Source organism: Pleurodeles waltl, chromosome 8 (assembly GCF_031143425.1).
Source record: "Pleurodeles waltl isolate 20211129_DDA chromosome 8, aPleWal1.hap1.20221129, whole genome shotgun sequence".
NCBI classification, from domain to species: Eukaryota; Metazoa; Chordata; class Amphibia; order Caudata; family Salamandridae; genus Pleurodeles; species Pleurodeles waltl.
In genome coordinates this window covers 557,618,312-557,636,406 of record NC_090447.1, presented here as the reverse complement: position 1 = coordinate 557,636,406, position 18,095 = coordinate 557,618,312, and positions in this window count along the sequence as shown.

Here is an 18,095-nt window from a genome sequence, read left to right as displayed (position 1 = left end):
CAAAAGCTGTAGCAGCCACGCTCACCTAGTAGCCTCCCTCAGACAGTCTGATTTCAATGTCTGTAAATGATTACACATTGTCAAATACACACTGTATCATAAACCGAGACACATATTCACACACATTGTGCAGGACAGTAAATATCCGAGTCACACTTCCATCAACTACACCTGTGAACTTGGCCAGCACAAAGTGTGACTGATGCAAGTGGCAACTGACATCATCTGTACTCTGGGTCTGCAGACATGACCCTGTTCAACTACCTACCAATGATCGAACAATACATAAGATGATCAAATATCACAAATTAAACATAGTCATGCTAATTCAGAGTAAATGATAACACAAGTCCAACACAACCAACCTCTAAGTCCTTAGTACATTATAGGGCAAGGCTGACAGCAACAACCTGAAAGTCCGTAGTACATAATAGGAGAATGCTGAGAGCAACAACCTGTAAGTCCTTCATACATAATAGGCCAAGGCTGACATCAACAAACTGTAAGTCCCCAGTACATAATAGGGCAGGGGACTTCAGATGTGCTGTTGGATTTATTGACGTGACTGAGCACTGTAGTGTTGATATGTCACTTGAGGATGAGAGACCCAATCACATGAAATCCCCAGAGGGGGCTCCATCTACTCTGTACATAGTTAGGGGTCCGCCGTCGGTGCACAGTGAACTGTGCCGAGGGGGCCACCATGATATTTGGCCCATGCCAGCTTCAATGGAGCTGTGGGGCATTGAAAATGCCACTGGTGTAATGATGAGTCATCTGCATCCCTGTAGTACAACGGCCCTGCCATGTAGCTTGTGTTTTAAAAGGGAAATCCTTACAAAACTATATGGTGAGTAATTTTACAGTCAAAGTGTATGTGTTAACAAACATTACAATAATGCCCACATGTCCCCCCTAGGTGGGCCAGGCTTGGTGTGGCCTGTAACTTTGTGCATGGACAGATTAAAACAGGCAACATATGGCATGCTGTCTGAGAATAAACAACTCATAACTTTTAGATACAGTGCACATGTATCCACATAGGGAAATATCTTAAGCATTGCTATGAGTAAAGTGTTTTTCTACAATGGAGCCCATTTACTTATAAATGATTCCAATGTTTGTAGAAGGTGTATCCCTAAACACACTACTGTAGAAGGCATTACTGATCACACATGAATAACACGTTCCACTCACTAATATTTTACATGAATACCAAGCATGACACATGTCTCTCCAACCTATCCAGAAATTTGCATGCATAGGGAACTGGATTTTACGCATGTTGCTTTATATCATGATGTTAGGCCCTTGGTACACACCATACATTGTCACACCCATACACCTACATAAGTCTGTGTCAGCGTATCATATACCAGTCTAACTCACCAGCATCCCCAGGTATACTGTTGTCAAGGGTAACATGTGCATGAACATGTTTCACACATGGGCCAGCTATCAGAAGCTGTGTGGTGAAACAAACAGTGGACATGTATAAACTGCGATGTGTAATACCAAAATGCAAATTTCCTCATATATGTACACTCACAGTATACACATGACGCACATGTGGATACATGCATGTGAGAAATTGCATCAAACACATGCACACTTGCACTCAGTATTACTCTTCCCATGCATAGCACAGACCAGCATACATAAAAAAACACATTACACCGTTTGCGTAAAAAAACTATGCACGCAGTAATTTTCAGCATACGCATATTAAAAAAATGATGCCTCACGCCTGTGCTTCAAGATTCATACTTTATGCCCTGTCTGCCATCCTCAAAAATTGCACACAGGGCTGTTATGCGTAACACAAAACCAACACATAACATCAAAACGTGACGCGTACGCAGAGGAAGTGATGCAATTGAACTTCCTTGCTGGACACATGGAAAAGTGAAGTTACTTTCACTTTCCCTTTACAGTCTTTTTGTCGGGCTTGGGAAAGGTTGTGTAGTGTTGGTCCTGGTATGAGGAGTTGTGGTTCTTGAGACTTTTGTGCTATCTATTGACTGTGTTGTATCCCTAAAGTGTTTTTGCAGTGTTCCTTGACATTTTGTCCTGTAAGTTGCTGTTTATTGTTTCATGTTTGTTTTTGGGGTAGTTAAGTTTGTTGGGTTAGTTGGGTTTAGTAGGGGTTATGGTAATTTGAGGTTTTTTGTTTTGCACTGGATTTTGGGTGCATAATGACAGGGAAGGGAAGGGCAAGGAAGATGAGTGCAGGGAAACTGGGATGATACATTTGACTGGTCTGCCACTACCTCCCCAATATGGTGGCCATGGATGGCTATGTGATATAGGGGTGCATGACAGAGGCAGAGAAGTTGCATTCGGGCAAAGTGTTGACACAGTTGACCAGAATCTTTGATGCTGAGCAGCCAGACCACCAGCTCAAGCACCAGTGGGCCAACTTGATTTCCCAGGAACAGTACCTCTTGGATCACCTGTGAATAGAGGTAGGCAGAACTGTTCATAAGTACAGCTCATATGCTGCTTAATGAAATGTTGCATTTGCATGAATGCAGGCAATAGAAGTTACTTCATCAGGTCATGACAAAGGCCAGGATTGAGAGTAGCGTGTCTGCACCAACCTGCATCCATGAAAATGGCAGCAATGCACAGTCAGACAGAAAAATTGCATATTCCTATCTTTGTTCCCTGTGTTTAGCCAGAAGATTTGAACGTGTCACAAAGCCAACACACATGTGTCATGGTGCAAGGGTATATGGCTACCAGGCACAACTGTCTATGTACATCATTGTGGTATGTTGCATGGTCATGTACATGTGATGGAAAATATGACACATGAGTTTATGTAGTAATAGATGCGTGCCATGACTCATGTATGTGCAGAGTGACACTACAATGTGCTATGCTTATGAAAATTGTCAGTGAACTGTCCTCTGCAAAATGTTACCAATGTAACTGAGACATGTACATATGGTTCACGTACATATCTGTACATGTTCACCTGTCATACCAATGGCTATAAAATAAATATATTGTATGGCTCACTTGAATATTCCCTAAACTGACTCTCAAAAGTCCATCCAAAAAACATGTGTGATGTGTAATTTTTGGCCATGGTGTTGATAGTTCAACATTCATTTTGATATGTCTCATGTCATGTCTTGCTGGTGGATCAGCTCCATACACCATCAGTGAGGTAGAAAGCTTTGTGGACCCAGATACTAATAGTAAGTGTCATCCTGTATGTTTAATGTGTAATGCAAAGGTTGTGTGTGATGTTGTATGATGTGTTGAATGGCATGTAAAATGTGCATGTGTGGCTATTTGGATGCCATCATCCATCCTTGATTATTGACAGTATGTCAAATGTCATGTAGAGGATGTGGAGTACAACAGAGTGATGCATTGGTGGCATTGTGTGCTGCAAGGGTCTTGTGATTGTTGGAATAGGGATATATGCGGACAAACACAGTGCTGACAGTCAAGACATGTGCCTGAAGTGTTTGTTTAACAACGTGTATGTAGGGTGCTAATATAATGGTCATAGTACATTATCCAGATCTGTGTGTCACAAGTAGCACCCAGTAACTCAGGGCATGTAATAAATAGAGACGATGTGAACAGGTCACTAAAGGGCTGATTATTGCGCCCCTTGCGCTGCCAGTGCTTCACTTTTTCAGCATGGGTGCAAGGATGCCTGCATTTCAGGGCTGATTGTTGTTGTGCCGGAAGGGATACCTTCCTGTTTGAACACAGACACAAGATGTGGTTTTTCCTTATAATGGGTGTTGAAGGATACGGAATACATGACTCAAGGTGAGAAAGATGATGCGTGTGGACAGCTCACCCCCTTCCATCACTCTTACAACACATGTGGGCATGGCATAGGGACCTAATACATTTTCAGACTTGTTCATATAGGGATGCATCAGCTTACGACATCACATTAGGGGTGGAATTGTAGTAGTGCTACAAAGGTCTGACATTGTTGTTGGCCTAGTTTTTTGCATCTTCTAATGTGTTGCAATCATCAACAGTCATTGTAAGTGGCAGGCAGCATTCCTGTCAGTTGACGTTGCAGGGTGTGTCCCTTCCTGCACATGTGCATTTGGACCTGAAATGGGGACACCCCTACACCATGCGGATTGTGTGGCTGTGTTGGTGTTCGCCATGATATTTTTGGCCCATCACCAAGGCTAGTTCAGGAATGCATTGCATATCAGTGACTACTACACATCCCTACACATTTGAAATGATACAGCTAGCACAGCACAACAAGCGGGGCTGTTTCACTGCACTGCATAATTTGATCATAAATTGATACATATGTGTCACATTTTCCAGAAACTGGCATCATAGTGGACCACCAGTGTGTATGTTTTCCTTCCACTCCAGTGGTGCAGTAGATCATGTTTACCATGCCAAGGAAAAGCACATTGAATGCCTTATCATGGCCTAGTAATTATGTGCCCCTCTCACACCTGATACTGCATGTACTTGGCATTCCATGTGTATTGCTTGGGTATTCCCATGCAACACATGTTTAACCCACCCAGCTTCTGGAGGCTTCCACATTTGTCACATCTGTGATGGCTTCAGTTCTGTCCAATGACTCAGGGGTAGTATGGGAGTGACAAAGGTGTGTCTGAGATCTTTGTATCACCTGTGAATATTGTTATTCAATGTGCGTTGCACTGTGCATCAAGCATAGGGTGCAATTTACACAACAGTGGTGGATTGCTCCCGATTCAACACTTTTCTTGCACCCTCCTTTTCCCAACTAATGTCACCATGGTAGAACCATATTTCCAGTACAATGCACCATAGCACACATTTCCAGTAGCGTCATGTGTTATGGCACAATTGTGGAGCTTAACTGCATTAGCACCATAAATTATGGTACTAGGGCAGCAAAGCACAAGGTAAACCATAGGTTACAATGGGTGCATCACTTGAATGTTTGCCTTTGGCAGACCTCACATATGTCTTCAAAAGATCACACACTGATATATTTCTGATTTAACTGCACCATTTTTTTGCACTCCCTGCGTAGGTACTTCCGCCTTGCGTACATAATATGTGGCACAGGCACATTGTTGGTCATGGATTTATAAAGTGAAGGTATACATGGTGCAACTGTGTTCATATGGCAAAGGGGGAATGGGCACCTTAAGGCCACATTAGCATTATTCACACTGATGATGGTGTTGCTCTAAAGCCTTGTAATTATGGCCCCTAGTCAGGTGGTAAGACCACTTGTAGCTGATGTTATGCAGGAAGGTGTCCCTTAGTGCAGAACACCAATGTTTAGACATTACTATGCCTCCATGCAACCCTTTTTGCATGCATACAGTGGGTCCTATGTGCCTCCCCCTTCTACCATTTGTTAGTCACCAGATTGCCCCCGACTGCAACTTACCATGCATTTGTGTTAGTTCTTGAAATGCTGCACTGTGCTGTCTTGGGAGTCCAATGATTAAATCTTCCGAGATGACTACTGCCACCATCGCCTCCAGCTCATGCAGCTGCTACTGGGTAGCCGGACTTCCACCTCCAGTCTGCAGTGCTGCTTTTCGGTTGCTGGACAGTTTCTCCTTAGTTCTGTGGTTCTTGCAGTCATGCCAGCCCTTCTTACAGTAGGTCACAGTCCTCTTCCCCTCTGCCACACTGTTGTCTTTATTTACTATTGACTGCCACATGGCCTCCTTGCTACCTATTGGCAAATTAGGGGTTACAAAGAGCTGATGTTGGTGCTCCATTACCTCTCTGACAAAGATGTTATTTTTCTCCTCACTGAAACAACACTTCATTTTCCTTTTCCCCTTCTCCTTCTCCTGTGAGTCTGTCTGTTCATCCAGACTTGTATTGGGCTGATTGTTGTCTCTGTGGGGTCTCTCTTTTTCTGAATTCTCAATCTTGGGTCCTTATGGTTTGTGTTTGGCATTTTGGTGTTTTTTATGCTTTTGATGCAAAAATGGCACTAGCATGATTAGTGTCAAAAACTGTGCTGCAAATCATGCTAGCGCCACTTTGGCAGCATTAGTGTCATTTTTGTTTACCACTTGTCGCAAAGGATAGAGTAATTTTTTTTACACTATCTTTTTCTTAACACCCTTGAACGCTATTCCATAAATATGGCACATGCATGGCGTGCAGTACAGTCGTTATGCAGCATTAAAAAAATTGACGCACACCTGCACTAGCTCAGTTGTGCGTCATTTTTCATAAATACGCCCACTTATGTTTCCCCTCTTTACAAAAGTTATACCTTAGCTCTGCAGTCGTTTTCTTAAAGGAAGACATTTATTTAATAAGACTACTTTCCAACATCAGTTTTCCCGCCTCTGTCAGAACTCCTAATCTAAGGTCCTTTAGAAGGTTTCCATACTCCATGTGAGAGTCTTGTTGCATATTTGTAACAAGTTCCTTACATTAAAAATATGCATTGCCAATATTTCCCAATGAGTTTGGAGTCTCTTTATATAAAAGACTTTTAAAAACAGGTTGTCCTTTTACAGAAGTAAGTTGTGGAAGGTCTTGAAAAACAATCAAATGCTTTCCTCTAACTAAGATGTCATATAACCATTTTGAATATCTGTTGCATTCTCAGGTGAACAAAGGCAAGCATGAGATTGGAGACCATGCTCATCTCATTAATAATTAAAAGCTTCATTTTCTTCAATACTCTTGTAATCACATGACAAGTTTCACCGCATAACGTTTGTTATTCTAGTTTATTGTCATGTTCAACTTGTAGCATTAGTAGTCTATGTAAAGTTATTCCTTTGATATTGTGTGCAGCTAATCCAGTAGGTGCTGTCACTAGACATGATAGGTTTGATTCTATAGTTTTCTGTAGGTAAGCACAGATAAGTTTGATTAAAAAGCTTTTTCTGGTACCAGCCTGGCCACTAGTATATAGTAGTATTGGCTTGAATGATGAGCAATTGCATAGCTTGTTCTCATGTCACAATCCATGTTCTATTCTCTCTTTTGTTTCATTTTTCTTTCTCTTCATTGTTGAGCTGTCCAACTAACTTTTTCAGATCTACAGATTCATGTGTAGCTTGTTCCATGGCAGTTTTCACTTCATTCATAGCTACTGCAGCCTTATTTTCCATAATAGGTTTTCCAACAGGATCCTGCATTGAAAGTGCAGAACTTTGGCTGCTTTGAGAACTATCTTTAGTTATCACAGCAGCAATTATTTCTTCCTGTTGTATCTCATCATTTAACATCTGTAAGTAGTTTTTAAACATGGGACACTGAATACTATCTTTGACAGCATTAAAACAACCTTCATAGCAGCCATAATCCACTAGTAATTCCAATTCACCATGTCAAGGTTTGAATAGTTGAAGAAGTGCTAAATAGACCATTTTTCTTTTCTCAGGTTTTTAGAAGCTAAGTTTTTAGTGGTTAATTAGGTTTTCTTTTCCATGTTTCAGCAAACATCTGTCACATCCACATACTGCATATTTCCCTTCTTTCATGTTTTCACTTACATTACTTCTATATGTATAACTTTGAAGAATTTCATGAAGGCACTTGTCTTCTAGGTGTTGACTTTTTCTTGGATAGTAGGTATCCAAAGTATTTGATTTTAGAATGTCTGTACTTTCTGATTCAAACTCTGTGAGATTCTGAGTTTCAGGAAAATATTATAATACTCTGTTTCTTGTAGTAGATAGAACAAGAGTTTCCCAGACAATTCCTTTTGATTTTAAGAACAAGCTTGCCAAGCTCAATATGTCACAGGCTTCACAGGACCCCATATCTCTATGGAAAAGCATTTTCAAGCTGAAAAAATACAATTTCTTGCTAAGTGTTTTCTCTGCCAAAATCTCCCCCCATATCGCCTTCATCTCAGTTTTTTCTGATTTCCTGATGTATGATGTGACGTACTGAGCCACGACGACAGAGTTGTCAGCAACTATTTGTATGCCCATGTTAGCATTCCACATTTTTTATATCACAGGATTATAGTCAATAATATATTTGGAATCTTCAGTTCTCTTTTAGTTATATGTGTTTTTTTTAGATTTCCGTGTCAGAGTATGTCTGACTAAAGACAAAAAGCTCTTATAGGAGTCTGGCCTGATTTGCAGTGAGTACCTTGGGTACTTACACCTTACACCAGTTCCAGTTATCCCTTGTTAGTGAATGTAGTAGTGTTGTAGCAGCTTAGGCTGATATAGGTAGCTATAGCAGAGCAGCTTAGGCAGAACTAGGAGACATGCAAAGCTCATGCAATACCACTTATAGTTACACAGTACTTATACACAAGTAAAGACAATACTCAGTGTTACCAAAAATAAAGGTATTTATTTGGGTGACACAGTACCAAAAATATCTTAGAGACAATACTCCTTCTGGAGGTAAGTATTATACACAATATATACACTAGACACCAAAATTAGACAAGTAAATGGTCATAGAACAATGCAAACAGTAGGAAATCCTATAGAATTCAATGAGAGAAAATAGGTCTGGGGCAACACAAACCATATACTAAAAAAGTGGAATGTGAATCACTAATTCCCCCTTAGACAAGTGTAATGTGTGAAGAATCGCTTGGAGAATAAGAATACAGTAATGGTAAGTAAATTACCCCACCCCAGAGCCCAGAAAAGCATGAGTAAAGTAGTGCAAGTTTCCTTAGAACACACTACACCTCGTTTTGGGGATTTTGCAGAAGCCAACTAAGTCTGCAAAGAACAACTGCTGGATTATTGGACCTGAAGACCTGAAAAGGAAGGGGACCAAGTTCAGAAGTCAAAAGAAGTTCCAGGAAGGACAGGAGCCCCTGTCAACCCAGAAGAGGGTACAAAAGAAGAGTCCCCAGTTAGTAGATGACTGCAGAAATGCACCCTAGGAAGATGCCAGTGGATTCGTGCATGATGCAAAAGATGTCCCACGGAGTGAAGATTGTTGCAGATGAGATTTCATGTTGGAAGATGCCAACAAGCCTTGGCTATGGCAAAAGTGCAATTTTCATCAAAATGGCACTGGATGGACCCAGGAGGGACCTGGGGTCCTCAATTCGGTGTGAGGAGAAAGAGGGGCCTCTCAGCACTTTAGAGAGCCCTCAGGATGCCAGCCAGCACCCCCAGAAGCTACAGGATCTGGGTTCTAAAGAGGTGCAAAATGCAGTTGATGCAGCACAACAAAAGAAGGTCCCACACTACCGGAGAACAACTCAGCAAGTTGAGCATCACAGAGTGGAGTGCTGGGGATCTGGGCCAGGCTGTGCATGAAGGAATTTTGCAAAGAGTGCACAGAGGCCTGAGGAGGTGAAGAAGACACAAAACATCATTCTTGGGGAAGGCAAGGTCTGACCTCCTTCAAATTGCATCAGCAGGACCTCAGGACAGTTTATGTCGATGATGTCTACCCTCTGTGTCCTTAGAAGCATGCTTGTTGCTGTGAGAGGAGTCCCAGGGTACCGGTTGTCGCATTGGAAGGTGCCTGCTTGGAGCAGGGGAGTGATTCCATCACTCCACTGGAGATTTCTTTGGTTCTTCTGGTGCAGGATGAAGACAGGGAATCCCCAGAGCATGCACACCATGGAAACTGTTGTAGTTGCTGACTTGGAACTGAGGTTGCTGAAGAAAAGTGTCTCTTGTAGACACTTTGTTGCAGTTACAGCATTTCTTGGAGCAGGCTGTGGTTGATCTGAGGTCAGAGGATGCTGAAGTTGTTGCAGAGGATTCCTGAAGGAAACTTGCAAGCAGAATCAGAAGAGAACCCACAGGAGAGACCCTAAATAGCCCTGAGAGGGGGATTGGCTATGTTATCAGGTATGGACCTATCAGGAGGGGTGTCTGATGTCACCTGCTGGCACTGGCCACTCAGAGCCCTCCAGAGTGCCCCCGCTCCTTGCAAAGCAAGATGGCTGAAGTCTGGGACACACTGGAGGAGCTCTGGGCACCACCCCTAGGGTGGTGATGGACAAGGGAGTGGTCACTCCCCTTTCCTTTGTCCAGTTTCCCACCAGAGCAGGGGAGAAAGGGTCCCCAAACTGGTGTAGACTGGTTTATGCATGGAAGGCACCATCTGTGCCCTTCAAAGCATTTCCAGAGGCTGGGGGAGGCTACTCCTCCCCAGCCTGTAACACCCATTTCCAAAGAGAGAGGGTGTAACAACCTGCTCTCAGAGGAAATGGTTTGTTCTGCCTTCCTGGGACTGGGCTGCCCAGACCCCAGGAGGGTAGAACCCTGTCTGTGAGGTGGCAGCAGCTGTAGCTGCAGTGCAAGCCTCAGAGAGCTGGTTTGGCAGTACTGGGGGTCCATGGTGGAGCCCCCAGGATGCATGGAATTGGCTCCGCAATACCACATTTGGAATGGGGGGACAATTCCATGATCTTAGACATGTTACATGGACATATTCGGGGTTACCATTGTGAAGCTATATATAGGCATTGACCTATATGTAGTGCACGTGTGTAATGGCGTCCCCGCACTCACAAAGTCCAGGGAAATGGCCTTGAACTATGTGGGGGCACCTTTGCTAGTGCAAGGGTGCCCTCACACTTAGTAACTTTGCACCTAACCTTCAGCAAGTGACAGTTAGACATATAGGTGACTTATAAGTTACTTAAGTGCAGTAAAAATGGCTGTAAAATAGTGTGTGCACTATTTCACGCAGGCTGCAGTGGCAGTCCTGTGTAAGGGTTTGTCTGAGCTCCCTATGGGTGGCAAAAGAAATGCTGCAGTCCATTTGGATCTCCTGAAATCCCAATGCCCTGGGTACCTAGGTTCCATATTCTAGGGACTTATAAGGGGGGTCAGTATGCCAATTGAAATTGGTAAATGAAGCCACTGGCCTACAGTGACAAATTTAAAAGCTGAGAGAGCATAAGCACCTAGGTTCTGGTTAGCAGAGCCTCAGTGACACAGTTAGGCACTACACAGGCATACACATTAGGCCACAAACTATGAGCACTGGGGTCCTTACAAGCAGGGTCCCAGTGAGAGAGGGAAAATCATACTGACATACATGTGAAAAAAAAGGGGTAACATGCCAAGGAAGATGGTACTTTCCTACAGCTCTTCACTCTTCCTTTTGAAAAGACAGGTCATGGAAATCCAAATCAACATCTTGTTTAAAAATGTCCTTTGGACCTGTATGCCACAACAATACTTCCCACATTTAAGTGTTCGAAAAATGCAAAACTTGTTGTCTGAGACCTTTTTCAACAGTGTGTTTTGGTATGCTACATGTGACATACTGTTCTATAAAAGACAACCCAGACTCAACACTTTGTACTCCAAATTTGGGTGCATCTTTTATCCATAGTAGCATGTGAATGTGAGGAGCACCTCTTCCCTGCTACTCTTTATGCAATAAGAAATCACTTACTTCTCCAAGAGGAGGATTGGTCTTGTTGCAGATAAAAGCTAGCATTGCTTGGAACCTGTTGATGAAATATCTGCAAACATTTGCAGGATCTAATAAGCAAAGTTCTCCAGCTGTCTTTAAATTGATATCTTTTAAGTTAGAGTTTGTTTCTCTTAAGCATGGAATCAGGTTATCCCATGCATACTCTGTGCAACTCAATATCAAAAACCGCGTTTGTGGTCCTGGGTTTCCAGGCATACACTTCAGTTCTCCATGACAACGGAACCAATATTTGTTGGTGCCACGTTGGCACACCATTGAATTAATCAAGTTGTATTCTAAGTTTTCATCTTCTTCCTGAACTTTGGTAACAAAATCGCAGTCAGACATTTTTTTGAAGTTTAGTTCCTGTTTATAGAATGTGATTTAATTTGTGTGAAAGTCCGGACAAGTCACTCTCAAACAGAAGGTGAATTATGTATCGGATAAACTGTCTGAATCTTGGATCCTCGGAATATAATTGTGTTGATTGGTATTCAGATGCTGATACTTGTATGGGCCAGTCTACATACCGACCACCTACTCTTGTGGGATACAAGTGGGGAAAACAACAATCGCCTAAACTTTTTTCCCACACAATTATGGGAGCGCCTTTATCCTGCTCCAATTGGAAAAGGTCAATAACATCACCTATGACTTTTTGGAAATGTAACAGATGTAAGCTGCAGTGTTCATGAATTTGTTATGATTGGGATGGACCAACTTTTTCTATTCGTCCAGTTTCTGGCAAACTGTCATCATCAACTACATCAGCTTCCACATCAACATTTTTATAATAAATATTATTTTGTACCAAATCTAGGGTCTGATTACGACCTTGGCGGAGGGGAGTACTCCGTCCCAAACGTGACGGATATCCCATCCGCTGTATTATAAGTTCCACTATATTCTATGGAACTTGTAAAACGGCGTGCAGGATATCCGTCACGTTTTAATACCCTCTGCCAAAATCGTAATCAGGCCCATAATTTTGCTTGTTTAACTTTATTAACAACTGCTAACTCTTGCCAAATTGTTTTATTCTTACTGAGTACACTATTTACCATGATAATAGGTGGCTCTTCATTGTCTTTGTCTTTTCCTACAGTTTCAACATTTTGTTTTGATCTAATGGAAAATAGACTACTCTTCCTTTAAGGCCTTTCAATAACTCTGTTGGATGCAATTTACCAGTTTTTAGTTCCAGTCAGATAATCGCTTGAAATGAATGTACAGATTATACAAGTATAAATTCATATACATTTAAGTCTTTTAGTTGTCCTGGGATAGTCACAAGTTCTAACCTGTTATGCACTGCTCTACCTGGTGTTTTCTGATCCTCTAATTTATCATAGCAGAACTTACATATAACTTGCTGAATGGACAAGTCAAAATGTTCCTCTACACTTAAATAAGGAGCACATTCTTGCCACTTTTCTCTGTTTTATCCTTCAGTTTTAGAAAACATATCTACATTTTGTGTTTGACTTTTGTAGTGAGTGTGTCTACAGGAATTGCAAATAAAGTCAGATTTTTCAGAACAAGTGGTAGTAAACTTTCTAATGCCTCATCAGCAGATTTTTTCTCTTTAGTGACATTGTCCTTAGGTTTCTACGTTTGTTTCTGTGTTGCAAGTAGATAGAAGAGTTTCCTCAATTTCTTTTTTGCTTATGTTTTTTTCAGCATTTTGGAAATCTCTTTTTCATGCAGGAATATATTTCTGAAATAAAAAATAGAGTAACACGTACATTTTTATTATATACTATTCAGTTTTATAACATAAGTATTTAAATATAATACTAGGAATCACATCACTATCATTTCACACTCTATTTGTTTTAGTTTTAATGTTTGAAGAAGAGTACAACTTTTTCTTATATCATTGTCTGACTCAATGTTTCACGTTATCCATAAATGTGTGCTTGTCTGTATTATGGTATGTCTCAGTGTATACTTTGATATCCTATCAGATGCATCAGTATTTCTCTAAGTACATTAGACTGTACATAATTGTGACTCTGGTTGTATCAGAATACATGTCCATGTATACCTAGGTGTCTTTTACATATGTAAGTGTATACCTCCCTCTGCAACTATATGGTTTACTATATGACTCAGTATGTCAGTGTGCACTTTAATGCCTATCTGGCAGTCTCACAGTATGCATCATTGCGTACACTGAGAAACCAATCATTGCATTGATGGGTATCTCAGTGTACGCAATAGTCTGTGCCTGGATAAGTCAGGATATGGATCAGTATGGATTAGTATATGCCTGGACGTGTCATTATATGCATCAGTTTATTTATGGTTGTATTAATATATACAAATATGTCTTACTTGCTACCTCAGTGTATATATTAATGTGAGCCCGGTTCTGTCCCTTTATATATTAGTGTGTGCCTTCATCTGTCCTTATAAGCATACCCACATACCAGACTCCCTATAACCTACATATCAAGGCCCGTATTTATACTCCGTTTGCGCCGAATTAGCGTCGTTTTTTTCTACGCAAATTCGGCGCAAAACTAACGCCATATTTATACTTTGGCGTTAGACGCGTCTAGCGCCAAAGTATGGGCAAATAGCGTCATTTTTTTGCGTGAACGCCTTCCTTGCGTTAATGAGATGCAAGGAAGGCGTTCCCGTCTAAAAAAATGACGGCGACGCAAATGCGTCGTATTTATACTCCCGGGCAAAAATCACGCCCGGGAGTTGGCGGGTCAAAAAACCCCGCATTTGCACCACTTTTTAACGCCTGGGTCAGGGTAGGCGTTAAGGGGCCTGTGGGCTCAAAATGAGCCCACAGGTGCCCTCCCCTGCCCCCAGGGGCCCCCCCTGCCACCCCTGCCCACCCCAGGAGGACACCCAAGGATGGAGGGACCCACCCCAGGGACATTCAGGTAAGTTCAGGTAAGTATAATTTTTTATATATTTTTTTTTTTTTTTGTGGCATAGGGGGGCCTTATTTGTGCCCCCCTACATGCCACTATGCCCAATGACCATGCCCAGGGGACATAAGTCCCCTGGGCATGGCCATTGGGCAAGGGGGCATGACTCCTGTCTTTACTAAGATAGGAGTCATTTAAATGGCGTCTGGGCGTCGAAAAAAATGCCGCAAATCGGGTTGAGGCGATTTTTTTGCCTCAACCTGACTTGCCCCATTTTAAGACGCCCTAACGCCATTTTCCCCCTACGCCGGCGCTGCCTGGTCTACGTTGTTTTTTTCCACGCACACCAGGCAGCGCCGGTCTGCTAGCGCCGGCTAACGCCATTCCATAAATACGGCGCCCGCATGGCGCTTCAGAATGGCGTTAGACGGCGCTAAATTTTTTGACGCTAAACTGCGTTAGCGCAGTTTAGCGTCAAAAAGTATAAATATGGGCCCAAGTGCTATATACATAACTTCTGTGTAGCAAAAAGATACTCAAACTCATGCAAAGTAGGTAAAAGCCTGAACTCTACTTTCAATTTATATTGTACTGTAGCATATATAATGCATGGTTTAAAAACCTCTAGTATAAATAATTTCATAAAAAGATAAAAACCTTACTACACATCTTTGCTTTATGTGAGACAATATTTTTTTCTCATATACAGTTTATCACTGTTGAATTCACACACAGCTATTAATATACATTTATTTTTAAATATAGAGTATAATCTACATACAGTCTTTCATCGATAGGTAAATTACTGTCACAATATCAATTTCAATTTTTTTATTTGGATAAGCATGACATCTCAGAGTAAGAATGGTATCCCAATCTCACACCACGGAACCAGTAATAGCAACCTATTCACCTTTGGTCTCAGTGATACTGTCCTACTTAGCAAGTCACAAACAGTGCTTCATGTTTTCTTTATGTTATCTCACATTTACTTACCTTTTCTTGCATTTTTGGTATGTAGCCCAATTTGCCAGTGTGTGCTGGTGGAGTCGCGACTCCATCGATTCCCCCTGTGCGCCCCCCATGTAATATCATGATAGAGTCGCGACTCGAGTTTGGGGTTTGAAAAAATAATTTCCATTATTTTTTGGTACAGTTCCTGCTACATTTGAAGTTGATTAATAAATATATGTTGGAAAATGTATGTTCCTCAAATTATTTTTACACCAAAACCATTGTTTATATCTGCATGTGTGCTTTGAGAGTTCTCCCCCCACACTTTCTCTTCAGTTGCCATAGCAACGTCACCTAGAACACTGTACTGTAGCAGTAGTTCAAAGGTTCACTGTACTTTCTGTCAGCAGCAGACTATCTTCAATGTGTGCTGTAGCAGGTGTGGTTGAGTATTACAAAATGTGAACATATCCAAAAAGGGATTAGTTGTTTATGAAAAGACAAGAACCAATTAGTGATTGTCTGACTTCATATTTTTCATCACAACCTATTTGTATCGACCAAATATGAAATATCCGCTCCAAATTGTGTTTTTTTTTTAAATCCACTGGTACCTCCATTTTCCTGTGGGTGGTTGAGGGTCTGAGTGGGTCTGTGAGTGGGTGCATAAGGGTGTGAGTGGATCTGCGAGTGGGTGCATGAGGATTTGAGTGGGTGGGTGTATGTCAGTGGGTCTGTGAGGGGGCATGAGTGTGTGACTGGGTCTGTAAGTGGGTATCTGAGTGTCTAAGTGGGTCTCAAGGTGGAGGTGTGAGTGTCTGAGTGGGTCTGTGGGTGTCTGAGTGCATCTGTGAGTGGGTGTATGAGTCTCACTGGGTCTTGAGTGGGTGATTGAGGGTATGCGTGGGTCTCTGAGTGGGTGCATAAGGGTCTGATTGGGTCTGTGAGTGGGTGTATGAGTGACTGAATGGTTCTCTGAGTGGGTGTACAAGTGTCTGTCTGGCTCTGTGAGTGAGTTTGTGAGTGTCTGACACTGTGGGGGTCATTCCAACCTCGGCGGTAAAATGCGCTTACCGCCAGACAGAAGACCGCCATAACACCGCCGCGGTAAACTGCCACGGTCATTCTGACCCACAACAGGCAAACCGCCAAAATACCGACATCCACAAAAGTCCGCCACACCAAAGGTCAGCGATAAACTGGCGATGACCAAACCTCCACCGTCACGCCAACAGAAATACGCCCATGCCATTACGACCCACGAATCCACACGGCGGTCTTTCAACTGCGGTATTCTATTGGCGGTACACACCGCCGTGGTCGAAATACACATACTCGTACAAAACACTACCACATTGGCCAATTCGAAATACACACACCTGATACACATACACACACCACTCCCACACACCCAATACAATATAAAACACACACCCACATCACCCACAAACTTCCACTCCTAGAGATTCGTGAACACGCACCGAGAAAAGACATCCGAGCACCCAGACGCCCAATTCACTGTCACCCTGCAATATTAGCACGCACTTCACACAACACAACAATACACATCACCACACTTAGCACCACACAATCCATCCCACACATCACCCACACCACCCCATGGCACCTCAAAGACACCCCAGGTTCTCAGATGATGAACTCAGGGTCTTGGTGGAGGAAATTGTACGAGTAGAGCCCCAGCTGTTCGGGACACAGGTGCAGCATACCACCATTGCCAGGAAGATGGAGCTATGGAGCAGAATAGTCAACAGGGTCAACGCTGTGGGACAGCACCCAAGAAATAGGGACGACATCAGGAAGAGGTGGAACGACCTACGGGGGAAGGTGTGTTCCATGGTATCAAGGCACAACATCGCGGTACAGCGGACTGGCGGTGGACCCCCACCTCCTCCCCCAGAATTTACAACATGGGAGGAGCAAGTCTTGAACATCCTGCATCCTGAGGGCCTCACAGGAGTCAGTGGAGGAATGGACTCTGGTAAGTCTCATCTTCACTACTTCATCCCCCCCACCCCACCTGCATGCCAACTCATATCCCCACCCTCACCCCCACCCCCATCACAACTACCCCTTGCAAATGTCTCACCATCACAACCCACCCATCCCAAAACTTAGCCCTGCATGCGGCCCCAAAGCATGGACACCCATCACCAAAGCATGCCCAATGCACATACCCATCCTCCCCCCCAAAACACCGTCACAACAGCCCCCACAAAGGAATGCCAGCACTGGGGTACACGGGCACCCACCCATTGCACGCCATTGGCACACACAGAAGCAATAACCATACTTTTATACCCCTGCAGGACCCGAACGCCAGGTCACCGCGCAGGAGGGTCCACAAATGTCCACTCCACCCCCAGAAGAGGCCCACAGTGATGACAGCAGCTCTGTCTCCCTGGATCTAGATGACCAGCCCGGTCCATCGGGGACCTCGGGACAGTCGGTTCCCCTCAGACAGTCACAGGCCACAGCAGACCTTCCCCCCTCTGGGAACACCAGCACAGCACCCGCCCAGCGGGCCCATACCTCTGTCCCCAGGACACGTCAATCAGCGGTGTGTCCACCACTACAGGGAACCCAGGTTAACCCACCACCCCAACAACAACAGGGACCTGGGGGCAGTGGTAGTGGGCACACGGTCCAGGGGACGGAGGCCCAGGGAAACAGGGGAACTGGGAGGGCTGCTGTGCGACGGGGGGGGACAGGCCAAGGGAACCCACTCTCCACGAGGCCCTCTCCTCCATCATGGGAGCATACCACCGCTCCCAGGAGACGATTGCGACGGTCCTGGCCAGGTTTAAGGAAATCCAGCTTCTGCAGGAGCAACAGTATATGGGGTTCAGGGAGGAACTAAGAAACATCAGTTCC